The 16000-nt window shown below is 39.0% G+C and overlaps 1 protein-coding gene and 1 pseudogene across 2 annotated transcripts in view; both read left to right on the plus strand.

Annotated features, from left to right (window-relative positions):
- Window positions 1-1406: 1406 nt before the first annotated feature.
- HTR1F (5-hydroxytryptamine receptor 1F) overlaps window positions 1407-16000 on the plus strand; it is a 135253-nt gene continuing 120659 nt past the window's right edge. The window contains exon 1 of one of the 2 annotated variants that reach the window (XM_034663549.1): window positions 1407-1715. The gene's annotated coding sequence lies outside the window, so the exon portion shown is untranslated. The remainder of the gene's footprint in view (window positions 1716-16000) is intronic. The other variant, XM_034663630.1, reaches the window with a different exon arrangement.
- LOC100477169 overlaps window positions 2624-16000 on the plus strand; it is a 63378-nt pseudogene continuing 50001 nt past the window's right edge.

Below are 16000 nucleotides of genomic sequence, written 5' to 3' on the forward strand. Positions count from 1 at the left end.
GTAGAAGGTGGATACATTCGCCATCTGTTTGTTGAGGTAGCATAACCTTGAACTCTCTGTCATCTACAAGATTTGTTACAAATTACTCTGGATACAAGTGTAAAATCAAGGTGGTCAATATTATATCTTCTGGGGAAATTACTGTGTTCTAGTAGGAAAGCTATAAATCTTGACTTCCTCTGTGATTATTTTCACTATGCTTTCCTAAATGAGTAGCTATTACCCATAGTCATATATTTATAAGGGATGAGGGCTGAAACTGTGCAAATCATGGCACCAAGAATCAAGTTCCCTTGTTTCAGAATTATGCAAAAGAATAAAAACATGAGATAAATTCCAACGATAATCGGAAATCATTACTCATAATGATTTGGCTAACATTTCTTCACGACTAAGTGCCGAGCATTATGTTTCGTGTTTTTATACAATATGTCATTTAAATATGTGATTCCAAAGAACAAAGATGACCTCACCAACAGAAGAAAGTTGGGCTGGAAGATACAGGTTTTATTTATAAAGTAGACGGTCTTTGGAAGGCAGAAAGTATTGCGAAGTGAGAGAGCAGAAAGGATCTTCAGTATTGAGAGTTCCTTTCTGGGTTAAAGGATGTAGAAGGCTGGCCCAGGGTGAAACAGTCCTAGGAAGGACAATCTGTCAACTGTGGGGGTGGTTCTCTGTACAAAAAAAAAAAAAAATCTGTCACACTGTTCCTTGCATTGGAGACCTGTTCCACTGCTGGAGAGCTGCCACTCTCCAAGAACCACTCCAGTTTCTAGGGGAGTTCCTGGTAGGTTACAGCTGAAGAGACTGTCTCCTGGGCTATAAAACATTAGTCTGGAAAAATGATTTAAGGCCAGCAACAGGAAAGGTCAAGTATTTTCTCAAGGTCACATCCAGATCAGAACACTGGAGACGGATTTTAAGAACCTGGAGAATAAACCACAATGGATGCCTTGGAATAAAGCCTTGAATAAACTCAGGTCCCATTACCCTGCCTATCTCCTTTGTCATCCTTCCCCCTACCTCATTTTTTGAGGAAATGCCTGCTTTGTGAAATTGTGGGTAAACAGATCTCTGGGCCCACTCAAAGGGTGGTTCCTGATCCCACTCTGGAGACGGCTGCCTCTGACTCTTGGCTTTCCTCATCTGACCTCGCCTCATTCCTAGCCACTCAATCAAAGGAGACAGAGAGAGAGAGAGACTGACTTGGAAGGAGAACCAAAAGGAAAAGGAGACTAAAGTCGTTTTATTCTAGATGTTTTCGGACAGGTGTTCACGTCATCTCCAGATTCCATGAAGAGATAATCTCCAAGGTATCCCTCAAGTTAAAGAGACGGCACTTCTTCCCTCCCCCGCCTTTCACCACGCACCAGTGCCAGCCGGGGGAGGAGACGGCTGAGAGAAGAGGGAGGAAGGGGGAAAAGTGAGAGAAGCAAGATGAGAAAGGGGTGTTGAAGGGAGAGATGAAGGCAGGAGGAAAGGAGTGTTAGAGGTGGTGGCGAGCTTCTGGCGACCGCCCGCCCGCGCTCCGGACCCAGCCGGGCGCGGCCCCCGAGCCCCGCGGCGAGCAGCCCAGCCCGCGGCCCCGAGAGCAGCCCGGACGCGACTCTCCGCCCGGCAGCGACCGGCGCTCCGCGCGGTGACCCCCGCCCGCGCACCCCCGGACCTGGAGCGCCGCCTTCCCGGCTCCGGACTGCTGCGGGCCAGCGCTCCCGGTGAGTGTGCGGGTCTCGCCGGAGCCCGGAGCGCGAGTGGGGAAGCGGAGCGGGGGAGCCCCGGGCAGTGTCCGTCCTCGGCGGGAGGGCCAGGAAGCCCTGCGGGGCTGGAGCCTGATTCCTTTCCGACACTTCTTTGGAGTGAACGAGCAGCGCTGGAATTCAAGAATTGCCCTTCCCCACTCAGCCCGCTACCTCTGCTCCCTGGGGGCGAAGTTGCGGGGGGCAGGAGTGATTCTGGGCGGAGCAGGAGCTCCAGGCTGGGAGGGAGGGGCCCGACCTAGGCCCAAGGGCGAGGGGTGGCGGTCGGAGTCCGCGACACCCCACTTAGGGTGCCGGCTTCCGGCGCTCCTACCTTGAGGAGCCGCTGGGGTGGAGAGAGACCGGGCACCGGGCAGAATCCGGCACTGGAAGGACAGTAGAGTCTTCGCATCCATCCCCCGGTGGGATGATTCTGGGGGGACTGGTTAGAGAAATGTGAGGAGCCGGGAGGAGGCGTAGATCGGGGAAAAATAATGTTGCAGTTTTCTAACTTGATTTCCCGCGGGTACGACCCACTGAGGTAAAGGGCAGGAGAGAGCTTCCACCTCGCGGCCGCCAGGTGCCTGGGCAGCTGCAGGTCCTGCCCGGCAAAGGCCGGCGAGTTCCTGTTCGGGGGGGGGGGGCGGTTGAGCAAAGGAGAAAGGGGGTCTGAATGAGGGTTGATATTCAGGGTTCCGGTCCCCAAAGGGGCTGGGAAAGCCGCGTCTGTGAGCGCGGAAAGTTAGGAAATGAAATGCAGGAGATGAGGGGAGAATATATACGGAGAGGAGCATTTTGGGTGCCTCAAATGCTGAATGGGGCTTTGGGGTTATATCCACTTGCACGAAAGAGGCGGCCCCCGATAGCGCACTGGATGAGAGCTAAGGATGCACTTCCACGCACTTTGTAAGAAACCTGAGAAGACTTCGTTTTCTGCATGTAAAGTATTTCCCCGGCACTTTGACGATGGTAATATAGTTAAACTGATTAGTTCAGTGAGCATTTAAGATGACATAAGCAGGAAGAGTCACCAGCTACTCATACCATTTTTTCTGGAATATCTATGTAATCATTGCAGTTTGACTAAATTTTAGTGGGTGTACTATACCAAAAGCCAGGAAAATGAAACAAGTTCAAGATGGGTTTCACTCTGTTTCCATTTATATACAAATCTTTGAAATTTGATTTAGTGATCAAAAATCTAAATCCTTAAGTTTGAGTTGCCCCTTTGTCCATGTATTTGCTGACGAAGGAGGACTGGACTCTGAGCTGGTTTTCACTGTGGAGTGAGAGTGTCAAGAGCTAACCTGAGGAAGCCTCTCCATCCCTCTGGGCTTACAATTGCTGTTCCTCCTCTTTCCCTCTCGCCCTCTCCAAACTCATAGGCAGGTTTGAGCATCATCACCGTGTGTCTCCTCCAAGGCAAGGGTCGTTCTCGCTCCACCCCATTCAAATCTGTGTGTCACCGTTGCTCTTGATAGCTAAAGTGGTTATTCACTATTTCCGATCAGAAGCGTTTTTCTATGCTTTAGGTAGATTGTTCATTAAACTCAGATGTTTCTAGAACAAATGTTATACTTGCCTGGTATCAGCTTAGGAGTTCCCAGATGTGAAAAAACTTACTTTGTCCAAGATATTTTAATATATTTTCCCACACCTCCTATGGTCAGAATGAGTCATTTGTCAAGCCTGGTCCACTGAGGCTTATTAGAGAGCTAATGACCGTAGTTATATCAAGTGTGTGTTCCCTTTCAGCAGTATATAACAAGCTCTGTTGGAAGGAAGATTTAAAGAATAATGCAAGTTTTGAGACTTAATCTCATTAGGCAAGTTGTATAGATGTCTGGGATTGAGGAATAGCACATTTGTAAAGGCAGCTTTTTCAGTTTTAAATAAATAAATGTATTACTTAACTTGTTTTATAAAATTCTTAAGCATATTGTTCTTATAAAGACTATCATAAAGCTGCTGATAAAAATAATACACCACAACTTTCTTAGCTTTTTTTTTTTTTTTTTTTTTTTTTTTTTTTGCTTTTAGCCTAGAATTGGGTGCGTATCTCTTTTAGAAGACTTGCAAAATTACAACATCATTCTTAACTGGAAATGAGAGGAATGATAGTTTGAATTTTCTTATCTACTAAGTTTAAGGTCCCTTTTGATTAACTATTACTGAAATCACTTCAAAGATTTTTAAAGGGCACTTTCTAGTATATTAGTAATAAATGGCTAGTGTCAAACAACATGGATGTGGTAATATTTAAAAGGCCATGGCAGGATTCTCTTTTTTTCAATATGAATTTAAGAAGTGGGAGGGATACTGTTTGAGGCAGAGTAGCCAAGATGTCATTTGTTGCTTCCTGATTGCTGTTAACTGAAAGCACTAATAATCCTTAGGTGATGGAGTCCTGAGACCCCTAGGGAAGCATCTGTAGTGATCTGATATAGAACCATAGTTCCTGTACCCCACAGTGAGAAACCTTGCTTTTCCATTCCCTCAGCCTTAAATTAGACAGGCAAGAAATACTCACTTCTGCTCTAAAAGTGAGGAACTCCTAAAGTGCAGCAGGGAAACTCAGAACTGGCATCTGTAATGGAAATTATTACTTCCACTTGAGAGGTGCCTGGGCGATGCAGTCGGTTAACTGCCCAAGTCTTGGTTTTGGCGTGGGTTTGATCTCAGGGTCATGATCTCCGGGGTGAGATCTAGCCCTGTGAGGGGCTCCATGCTCAGCAGGGAGTCTGCTTGAGATTCTCTCCCCTTCTCCCTTTGTCCCTCCCCACCCCACCCCAACTCTGTCTCTCTCAAATAAATAAATCTTAAAAAAAAAAGAAATGATTACTTCCACTTGAAAAAGTACAAAGAGAAATGTCAGAGCCTAGGACCGAAAATAAATAAGCAAAATTATATCAATGAGTGCACATAAGTATTAAAGGGGGGGACTGGGGAGCCTGGGTGGCTCAGTCGTTAAGCATCTGCCTTCGGTTCAGGGCGTGATTCCCAACGTTCTGGGATCGAGCCCCGCATCAGGCTCTTCTGCTGGGAGCCTGCTTCTTCCTCTCCCACTCCCCCTGCTTGTGTTCCCTCTCTCGCTGGCTGTCTCTCTCTCCATCGAATAAATAAATAAAATCTTTAAAATAAATAAATAAATAGATTAAAAAATTAAGCAGGGGGACTGTATTGATAATAATTTCTCCAATTTCTTGATGGTGTTTCCTTCTCTCAGAAGTAATAGGTGGCCTTTTAACCCATGGTGTGGAGTTTCTATTTTCTTCTACGTACAATAGGAGGCCATTGAAGCATTTCTGGTGGGGAACAGTTTTACCAGGATCCTCTTGCTATTGTGTTGAAATAATTTTTTGAAAGATAAAAGGGAAAGAAAAGAGGTTATTAGGAAGCGACTATCCAAGCCTCATCTTTGACCAGAGTGATAGCAGTGGATATACCAAATCCTGGATATATTTGGAGGTAAAGGTGACAAGACTTCATGATATATGAGATGTGGTTGCTGACAGAAGGAAAGGAATCAAGGTTCATGCCTAGATATATAATCAGAGCAGCTGAAAGTGTGCGATTGTCACCAACTGGTATGGGAAGAATAAGGAAAAGCACTTAAGTTTTGAGCAGCCTATTAGATCTTCAGATGCAAGCATCACAAGAGTAGTTGGGTCAGAGCTCAGGGGAACAGTCAGAGTTGGAGGTAAAAATGTGTTAAGTCACTATTGTGTAAATGATATTTAGAACAATGGGGCTTTATGAAATGATTTAAGGAGAAAATGTATTTAAAGCATCAGACTGAGAAAAGAGCTCTAGAATGATCCAAAATATGGACACTGGAAAGAGTGGGAGCCAAAAAAGGAAACAGAAGGAGCAGTTAGTGAAATAGGAAGAAATCCAGAAGGGTGTAGTATCATGGAAGCCAGAAGTAGAAAGTATTTTTAAGAAGGAAGAAGTGAGGATCAGCTATGTTCAATGCTACAAGAGAGGTAAATTATATGAAGACACAGAATTACCTTGAAATTTTATTTGGCCTTGATAAGAGCTATTTCAGTTGAAATGGTGGTGATAAAAGATTGACCGATAAGGATTGAACAAAGACTGGTGACCTTGCGATTCCTTTCCATGGAATTTATCTTACAGATATATTTGCACTTAGGAAAGATCATTTATGTTCCAAGTTACTCCCTGCAGCTTTTTATACAGGTAAACAATTGAATGCAATAAGTACCTGTGAATAAAAAACAAGCCAAATAAACTATGTACATTCATTCAATGGAATACTATCGGGCTGTTAAAATTATTAAGGCAACTTTCTATGTACTATAGTGAAAAGATTTTCAAAATATATTAAAGAGAAAAAATTGCAATGCAGTGTGCATGGTATATTATCATTTATTAAAGAACAAAGAAAAATAAACCTATGTATGAAGTCATAGAAAAAAATGGATAATAGTGGTTGTCTACAGGGAGGAAAACTGAGCAGTAGGGTTCAATAATAGGAGGGAGATAAAGTTTTCTATATACTTTAATTTCTTTGAGTTATGTGCACAGTTATTCAAAATACTAAATAAAATTTTATACACAAATCTGAAAAAATTTTAATTTAAGATAATGAGGAAAAAGGAAAGAATGGGAGGTGAGGAAGTGAAAACTCTGTAAAAAATAGCTCTTTCAGGAAGAGAATTAAAAGTAGCTAGAGCAGGCCATTGAGATTTGTTTTTAAAATGGGAACATTAATGGAATTAGATCAATGAAACTGAACCAGCAGAAGAAAGAGTTGATTTTAGAAAAAGAGAGGCAACAATGGGAGCAAAGTCATTTAATAATTGGTAGGGGATAGCATTTCAGAACCTAGTGAGGGAGAGAACCAGCAACACTAGGAATAGGGACAGTGCATTTTCCTATAAAGCCCCAGACTTTGTATCAGTTCATTGGTCAGCCTCCTACATTCCTAGCTCTAAGCACTGCTGCGGACACTCGTCGAAGCTCTTCTAATTGATGCTACCGTAAAGTCTTAGTTCTAATGTCATTTGGACACAACCTCTAATCAAAGTTTTTCTTACCAGTGGTTGGCATTTTTCACCAGTGGTTGGCGTTCTTTCTAGTTCTCCAAAGCAGCCTCAGCACAGCTTGCCACCCTTCTCATAGCTCTGTCTCTGTCCCCGCCTCCTTTGTTCTCAGGATGATTCTTCTTTACTAGGAATTCAGACACTCCCAGGAATGAAGCTCCCTCCCCTCCTCCAACTCTTATATAATTGGCTGCTCAGCTACTCTCCTCTGCTCCAATCCTGTAGTCAAGCTGACCCCCCTCTGCTCTGGATCCTACAACTGCCCCATTCCAATCATCCGAACCTTGCTTCATTAATCATTTCTTTTATCACCTGCAACTTTAACTTCTTCTTTATGTAATGACTCCATTGATTAAGTTTATTAAGATCATATCACTCTCATCCTTAAAACAAGCAAATAGAAAAAAGACTGTCATGATCCTGAACAACCCTCTATCTAGTCTTATTCACTCCTTTTCTCAGCCAGCTTTTAGAAGAAAACTAATTTTTATTTCTTGCTATCGTCTCCCCCCCTCCTATTAACTCCTTTCCCACCATACCCTGACTTCCACCCCTACCACCCCATGAAGCTCCTGTGGCCACTGTCATCATATTTTTAAACCAGAGGCTACTGATCACTGAAACCCTAGCTTGCTAAGCTATGTAGGAGTAATTGACAAATTAACTATTAACTATCCATGCCTTCTCTTCCTTTAGACTCAAAGGTAACTTTCTTGCTCTTGAAGAAATTGACAGTTTCTCTTGATCCAGCTTGTCTTTGAATTTTACTTCTCCATTCATTTGGTGATCGTCTTCGCCTGTCTATCCTTATCTCTCTTCTCCACTCACTGCCATTTTTCTTATTCTCCTTTGGTCAAAGATCCCTTTGAGAATCTAAAAACAAAAAGAAACAAACAACTATGGTATTTCTTCCCAAAAAAAATAATTCACATAGATAGAAATATTAGCAGATAATTTTTTCAATGAGGAGACTCACTGAAGTGCATCCATGAGTATTAGGAATCCTTCCTACACCTTCTTATAAAATAATATCATTACCTACTGTGGTTTCAGTTACCTCCAAATGAGATGATGGGTCCTAGTTATTTCGAAAGTGAGGACTAACCTCAGTTTTAACATTGCCTATTAATGGTTCTCTTTCACTGTATCCAAGTCCCAACACATACTGTCTTCATAAGTTTTCCATACTTTTGTACTTCATTATTTCTTCTTTACATAATTTCTCTTTAATTTGAATCACATCTTAAAATATAAACAAATTATAATTTTCTTATCACTGCAGTTAGTGTAAAATCAATATTACTTCACAAATAATAGGCAATGATTAAAAAAGTAATACAACAACAAAAAAAGTAGTGATCTCATTAAATATCTATCAGGTATTTATTGCCAGCTAAAAGCCTTGAGCTTGAGGCCAACTTCCCCTCAGTTTATAAGGGAGATAGCAAAAGTTAAAAACAAATCTCCAACAAACAGCAACTCTCTCAAGGGCTTCATCCAAAGGGAAAGAACACTGAAAAGGGAATAAATTCCTCATTTTGTGATACAGTGTTATTTAATGCCATGACCTAGTGCAAGGGAAGTCATGTTGTATAGCCCTGTGGGACTTGGACTTGGGAAAATTTCCTTCTCTTCTGCATATCCAGCCCAAACTTCCTCATCAAGCTACATACCTGGAGATCACCATATGGACAGATGAATGACCTCTAGGTCCAGTCAACAGGCTCACTATTAAACTCATCTTTTTTCTCCCCTAAATGTGTAAGTCTCTTATATTCCATATCCCATCAGAGGAACTCCCAGATTCCTTTTGTAAAATTTTTCTGCATACCCAGCCAAACTCAATCAATCCGATGGGTCTCTTGAATCTACTTTCCTGATCATCCCCTAACTTACTTGAACTCAATATGCCTGGCCTGGACCTTTTTAAGTGCCTTTAACCTCAACTCCTTGGACTAAGCCTTGCCCCCATGAGTCATTTGTCCCATACTGTGACCAAATTAATTTTAGAGATTAGTTCTGTCCTATGCTTAAAATCCTTTGGTGGCTTCCCATTTCCTTCTGGGAGCCAGTCAAGTTATTTAGCTCACTCATCTAGCCTTTGTTTATCTGGATTTCTGCTCCATCTTCCTTCTCACCATTCCACCTTGCCCATGGGCCAGCCATGGTTCAAGTAGGGAACTTCTCACACTCATCTCACACATGCAGTTTTCCTCTCTGTTGTCACTTAGCTCTGGATGTCTTTCCTTCTACCTGAAAATTCTTGGTCATTTGCCAAAATTCAGATTTATTTGTTTTCCTTTTCCAGACCCTTCCTTTAGCGAGAAAACAACTCACTCATGATCCCTGGTTATGACCCTTTTGCAAACTTCTGTGCTGTTCTTACCAGGCTATTTGTATCTTATTTGTTTACATATGTCTTCTCTCCAAATAGACCAGTGAGTCCTTGGATGCCAGAATTGAGGCTTTTTCATCTCTGTTTCCCCTGACCGAATGAACCATAGTGTTTGGCATCAAGGGCATCAAAGGCAAACTTCTCTGACTCCCTTGTTGCTCACAGTGAAAACTCCTGTAAAGAAACCATGGCCTTGAACACTTCATAGATACCCTTGGGTGGGAGTGATTTTCAAAAAATCATTTCAAAAACGTCTCTTTCTCTATTCAGTGGTGTCTCTCTCTATGGCATTTCACTCTTTTGAACTATTTCACAAAATTAAAAGGCCAAAAAATTCAGAGAAGCTTCCTAACGTTATCTTCTATACCCACAATTTCCAAGACAGATGGCTGTTTTCTTATATAATGAAACCTCAAGGGAAAAATATTATATAACTTCACTCAATAACCCACTTTAATGTTCAACTACCTTTACTTTCTTACACAATATAAATTGACATTGCTGCGATCACTCTGTTTTTTTATGAAGTAGACCGTATGTGGTTACATTATATCAATTTCTCATCTATTTCAAAATAATGTCAATGAATATTGAACAAAACTATCTCAATTAAATCAGAAATTATTGATAGTCACTTGTCTTTTGCAAATGCCTGCCTCTTAGCTATTCAAGAGGTGTTTGGCTCCAGTTCAGCTTGCATCTTTCCTTTCTTTTCGTTATTTCTCCATCTTATGATTAGTATATATTATTGTAATTACACACTCATGGTGAGAACTGATGGGATAAAATCACCTTTGAGAGAGAGGTTTTATATAAGTAGAAACCAGTATATATACTAAAGCGGTCAAGGTTATGTGCAAATACTTAGCCATCAAAAGCCGTAATTTTAGAATTAGTTTTTTTAATCTTGCAACACATCACGTTTTGAGGTATTTGTCATATTTTTAAAAGTTTATAAAGTATGATTTTGTTTTCTGATTGCCATAGCAAACAAGATTCCTACCCACTGCATAAATAGCTAAAACAATTTCAGGAAAAGACTGACTGGGCTCATGCTTTCAAGTACAGGTGGTTTAGTTAGGTGGTACCAGTAATAATGAGTAGGTTAGTTGCGAATTTTCATAACTTCTTATTAAATAATGTTTGAAACAATGAGTTCCAGATCTGGAAAGTGGTCCTTTCAGCATTCTGTCCGCGTATTATCCAGTGCAGCCACTGCCACACAACACTAATAATTCAAGGCATCTTGTAGCTGTTCTTTGGCATCTTGGCAGCTGTGCTTGACAAGGCAAGGACCCTTCAATCTTCATAATTCTAGTTGAAGTAAAAGCAATGGAGCTCTCTATTCTTACCTTGCATAACTAAATCTAGACTGTGTGATTTTGACCCTTTCTGTTTTGAGAAAAATAGCTTGAATTTTAAGTGCTCGAAGAACCATTTTCTCTCAAAGTCAGCTGTGGATTTTTCTTTCCCCTCTTTCCTGATAAAGTTCAATTAGCCACCATTACTAGTCCTAAAACATATCAGAAGAGAGAAACTCATATTCTTCCCTTCAAAGGCATAATCCTGGAAAGGGCTTTCAAATGGATGGGTTAAAGTTACGACAAACTTCATTTTTGTCCTAAAGAAGGTTACCAAGATATAGCAAAAATCTATGCAAGTGTCCTTTCTGTGTGAATTCTCTCCACATACTCTGTCACTAAAAGCATTTGTGACCTTTCATTAAATATCATTGCTACATCAGGACCTAAGTGGGGAAAATCTGTCAAGATTGTTGCACTTTCTAAAAAGTATAGAAGTGTTTCTACCATTGTACAATTGTAGACAGAGCATAATTCTGCAGTGGCTAAAGAAGGTTACATTAAAACCAGTATCACATGTTGGAACATTAGATTTTTTTGAAAAACATCTCATTAAATGTAAGATACAAATATGTAGAATTCACAGTGAAACAGTAGGGCAGTGTTTTCTGAATGGATGAATGTATGATTGTCTATAGTATGCAAAAGTGGTGTTGGACTCACAAAATGAAAATGAAAAGTAGAAGAAATGCTCCTGCCCTGGATGCAAATTAATCAAGTAGAAGCAAATTGACAAAATTAGAACTATACATAATTCCATAAGTTCAATCAGAATGGTTTGAGAATGAACTATTTGATAGTTTTTATAGTTGCTTTCCAATGTATTATTATATTTTATCTTCACATCCGGTAGGAATGATTATCCCCATTTTATGGAAGAGGGATGTGATGCCCAGAGACTTAAATGGTTTGTCCTAAATGGTGGGACTGGCCTCGTGGTGGCGGGGGGTGGGAACCTGGGGCACAAATCCACTTTTCATCTTGGTCCATTCATCTCCCAGCTATAGAATATATTGCCCTTTGGCCCTAAAGTGTTTGAGAAAAAAACTATATCCTCCTCTGGTTTCTTTTTTAAAGTACATTTTATCATTTTCATTGCTAGGTTTAAAACAAAAATGAATTGCAAAATTTACACTTAAAACTGAAAAGTATTTTCTTTCATATTACTTTACAGATGCTTCCAATATACAAAATTGTGATTTTATTCTAATAACATTTTCCTCATTATTGAAAACATGAATATATAAAACTATTTAAAGAAAAAAAAGTAAAAGTCTCCATAATTCTATCACAACATTCTCACAAGAATTGGGTATTCTGTCTTAGTTTTTAACAAACTCTTGCTGAATTGATAGACAAAATTATATATCTCAACTCCTGTTAATATTGTAGTAAAGGAAAGAGATTAATGTTAAAAAAATTTTTAATGCTTTTAAAGATTTTGGATGAAAATGTTTTGACTAGTGGTGTTCTGTAAATGTTTATCAACCAACAGGGGGAAGGAGAGCAAGAGCCCAGATTTGTAGAGTTTGCCGACCTTCATAGTACAAACAATATAAATGCTCCTGAAATAATCAGTTCCAAACTACCAGCTCACGTGAAGTCACTGAACACAGTTCAGTGGGAAGAAATGTGCCCAATGACTTTTAGCCAGTGGAAGCCCACTCCAGCATACCTCTAGTATAATCTTCGTCACATTTTTTTTAAACGGTTCCCAGGCTTTATAAGCTCTAACTGGTAAAAATAAAGGATTTTTTTTACCTGGTGGTATGTACTTTCATATTTAAAGTAATGAGTAAGGCCGTGTGGTACAATTCAAAGTGATTGAGACTATTAGGATCAGAAACTGACGGACTTCAATCCCAGCATCATCACTTAGTGTGTGATTTTAGCAAAATTGCCCAATTTAGCTAAGCCTTGATTTATTCATCTGTAAAATTCTGAATAACAAAAGCTATTTCACAGGCATCTTTTGATGACTGAAAGGTACAATAAATAAGAATGTAGCTGATATATAAGTAGATAATAAATAATCTTTTTCTCCATCTTTTGTACTATTCATTTCCTTTTCTTGTCCTTACTCATTAGAAAGTAGAAAAGTGAGGTCAGAATTGATGCAATATAATTAGTAAAGAAATGGTCATGTCTCTAGTGTTGGCACACCTATGTAGAAACCTAAGAAATGGCTTTTAGGGGTCCCTGGGTGGTGCAGTCAGTTAAGTGTCCAACTCTTGATTTCTGCTCGGGTCATCATCTCAGGGTTGTGAGATTGAGCCCCATGTCAGGTTCTGAGCTCAGTGGGGAGTCTGCTTGAGACGCTTTCTCCCGTCCCTCCTCTCTTCTCCCTGCCCCGCCCATGTGAGTTCTCTTTCTTTCAGATAAATAAATAAGTCTTTTTAAAACTGGTTTTATATTGGAGGGAGAATTCCTGAGAAATGCAGACACCACAAGAAGAATTCAAGAAGAATCACCTACATTTGTTTTTTTCCATCTTTTTTTTTAAAGATTTTATTTATTTATTTGACTGAGAGAGACAGCCAGCGAGAGAGGGAACACAAGCAGGGGGAGTGGGAGAGGAAGAAGCAGGCTCCCAGCAGAAGAGCCTGATGTGGGGCTCGATCCCAGGACTCTGGGATCACGCCCTGAGCTGAATGCAGATGCTTAACGACTGAGCCACCCAGACGCTCCTGTTTTTTTCCATCTTTGAAGTGTCAAAATAAAATAAGAACAAAACTTTGAAGAAGCTAGGGGGAAATGGCACTGGGATAATCTTTATGACTCGATGTCATTGCTCATCAAAGCCTCTGTGGTGAAGGGAAAGAAAAACAAAGAATGTAGAAAGGGTATTGAGTGGATCAACCTATGTATGGTATTTGCCACAAAAATACAATTCTGCAAAAAGTAGAAAATATATGCCATGGGAATGCATGGAAGAAAATAACTTCTGGCTATAATAAACAGGAAAGACTTAAAAGCCTGATATTTAAAATGATATTTGCAGGATTTTGATGAATAGAAATTGTTGGATTTGGGGCATTTTCAGTGAATCAAACAAAAAGAATGAATTAACACAGAAATATACAAGATTTTTTTAATGAAAAAGTGAATAAGCTTATGTATTTCAAATGCAAACCAGACCCAGGGTAGGATCAGGAGATATACTACAGAAGTAACTTGGTACCTAATCAACAAATAAGCCTACGTGAGATTTTCTATTTTGTATATAATTAACATCTTTGAAGATGCATACACTATATTAGCTGCTTTATATGTGTTTTTATTTAAACCCCAAATCAATACTAAAAAGAAAACATAATCTCATTTTATGGAAAAGGAACCTACTGTCTATTATATGTGGATGATCTAGGGTTATGCAACTTAACAACAGAGAGACATTTGAAAGGTTTCGACCAGGGAAGTAACATGATGGGGGTGCAAATTCCTAGCTATCTGATGTGTGCTAATTAAAATTCTTAATTTACTCTACACCAAATGTAAAATTAGAAGCTATTGATTACTAAGGCAGGGAGGCGTCATCCTTCATGTAGCAGATGATGATGTCTTAGTAGATTTACTTATGAAAGCAAGAGTGACCGCCCTAGCATTTCACTTCCTCCCTCTTAACAACATATCATTGAAGGTGCTTCTGCCCTTTCTGGAATATAAAACCAAAATTATCTAGGTAATTATCTCAGGATTATTATCCAAGTTTTCACTGAGGGATAAGTTAGCCCATCTACTCTCCTTCAGTGATCAGTTTGGATTAATTTTTCAGTTTCATTTGCAGAGAACCACGCCTTAAGGAAATTTAAAATACGACAAGAGAATGTGATTAAGCAAAGGACATGTACAAATATATGATTCGAGTTAAGAGGAAGGACTTAGTTGAGTGGCTAGGGAGATATTCTCTTGTAATTGTTCTTACTGAAATCCCCAGTGACCTCCAAACTGATAAATTCAGAAAACAATCTTCAACTTTCATCCTGTCCTATCACTTGGCAGTATTTGCTATAATTTACAAAAGTTACTTCTCTTTTTTAAAAAAACCACTTATTGGGGTATAATTGGCATATAAAAAGCAGTAAATACTTAAAGTATGTATACAACTTGATGTGTTTGAAGTTAAGTACACATCTGTGAAACCATCACCACAATCTGTGTCATAAACATATCCATCAATTCCAAAAGTTTTATCTTGCTCTCTTTATTATTTTTTGGTAATAAGGACACATAACATAAGATCTACCTTCATAGCAAATTTTGAAGTATACAGTACAGTATTAATAATATAGGTGCTATGCTGTTCAGTACATCTCTAGGACGTATTCATCTTCCATAACTGAAACTTGGTAGCTTTTAACTAATGCCTCCCCATTTACTCCTCCCCCCTAGGCCCTGGCAATCACCATTCTACTCTCTGCTTTTATGAGTTTGATTGTTTTAGATTCTCCATATAAAAAGGATCATGTAATAGTTGTCCTTTAGTGACTGGCTTTTTTCCGTTAAAATAATGTCCTACAGGTCTATTCATGTTGTTGTGAATGGCAGGATTTCCTTCTTTTTAAGGCTGAATAATATCCATTGTGTGTGTATGTATAAATGTATATATATATTATATATAATATATAATATATAAATGTGTATATATATGTATACATATACACATTTATACATCCAAAGGAATTAAAGAAAATAAAGGAATTAAAGTATTATTCACAAAACCAAGATCAAGAAACAACCCAGGGGCGCCTGGGTGGCTCAGTCGTTAAAATAAATAAAAATCTTAAAAAAAAAAAAAGAAAAAGCAACAACGCAATGTCCATCAACAGAGGAATGAATAAAGAACATGATTATATATATAATATATATATATAATATATATAAATTGCTTTGGCTATATAGGACCTTTTGTGGTTCCATATGAATTTTTAGGATTGTTTTTCCTATTTCTCTGAAAAATGACATTGGAATTTTGATAAGGATTGCACTGAATCTGTAGATTGCTTTGGGTGGTATGGACATTTTAATAATATTAACTCTTCCAGTGCATGAACACAGAATGTCTTTGCAGTTATTTGTGTCTGCTTTTTCTTTAATCAGTATTTTATAGTTTTCAGTGTATGTGTCCTCTACCTCCTTGGTTACGTTTTTTTTCTTTCTTTCTTTCTTTCTTTCTTTCTTTCTTTCTTTCTTTCTTTCTTCTTTCTTTTTCTTTCTTTCTTTCTTTCTTTCTTTCTTTCTTCTTTCTTTTTCTTTCTTTCTTTCTTTCTTTCTTTCTTTCTTTCCTTTCTTTCTTCTCTTTCTTTCTTTCTTTCTTTCTTCTTTCTTTTTCTTTCTTTCTTTCTTTCTTTCTTTCTTTCTTTCTTTCTTTCTTTCCTTTCTTTCTTCTCTTTCTTTCTTTCTTTCTTCTTTCTTTTTCTTTCTTTCTTTCTTTCTTCT

Source organism: Ailuropoda melanoleuca, chromosome 1 (genome assembly GCF_002007445.2).
Source record: "Ailuropoda melanoleuca isolate Jingjing chromosome 1, ASM200744v2, whole genome shotgun sequence".
NCBI classification, from domain to species: domain Eukaryota; kingdom Metazoa; phylum Chordata; class Mammalia; order Carnivora; family Ursidae; genus Ailuropoda; species Ailuropoda melanoleuca.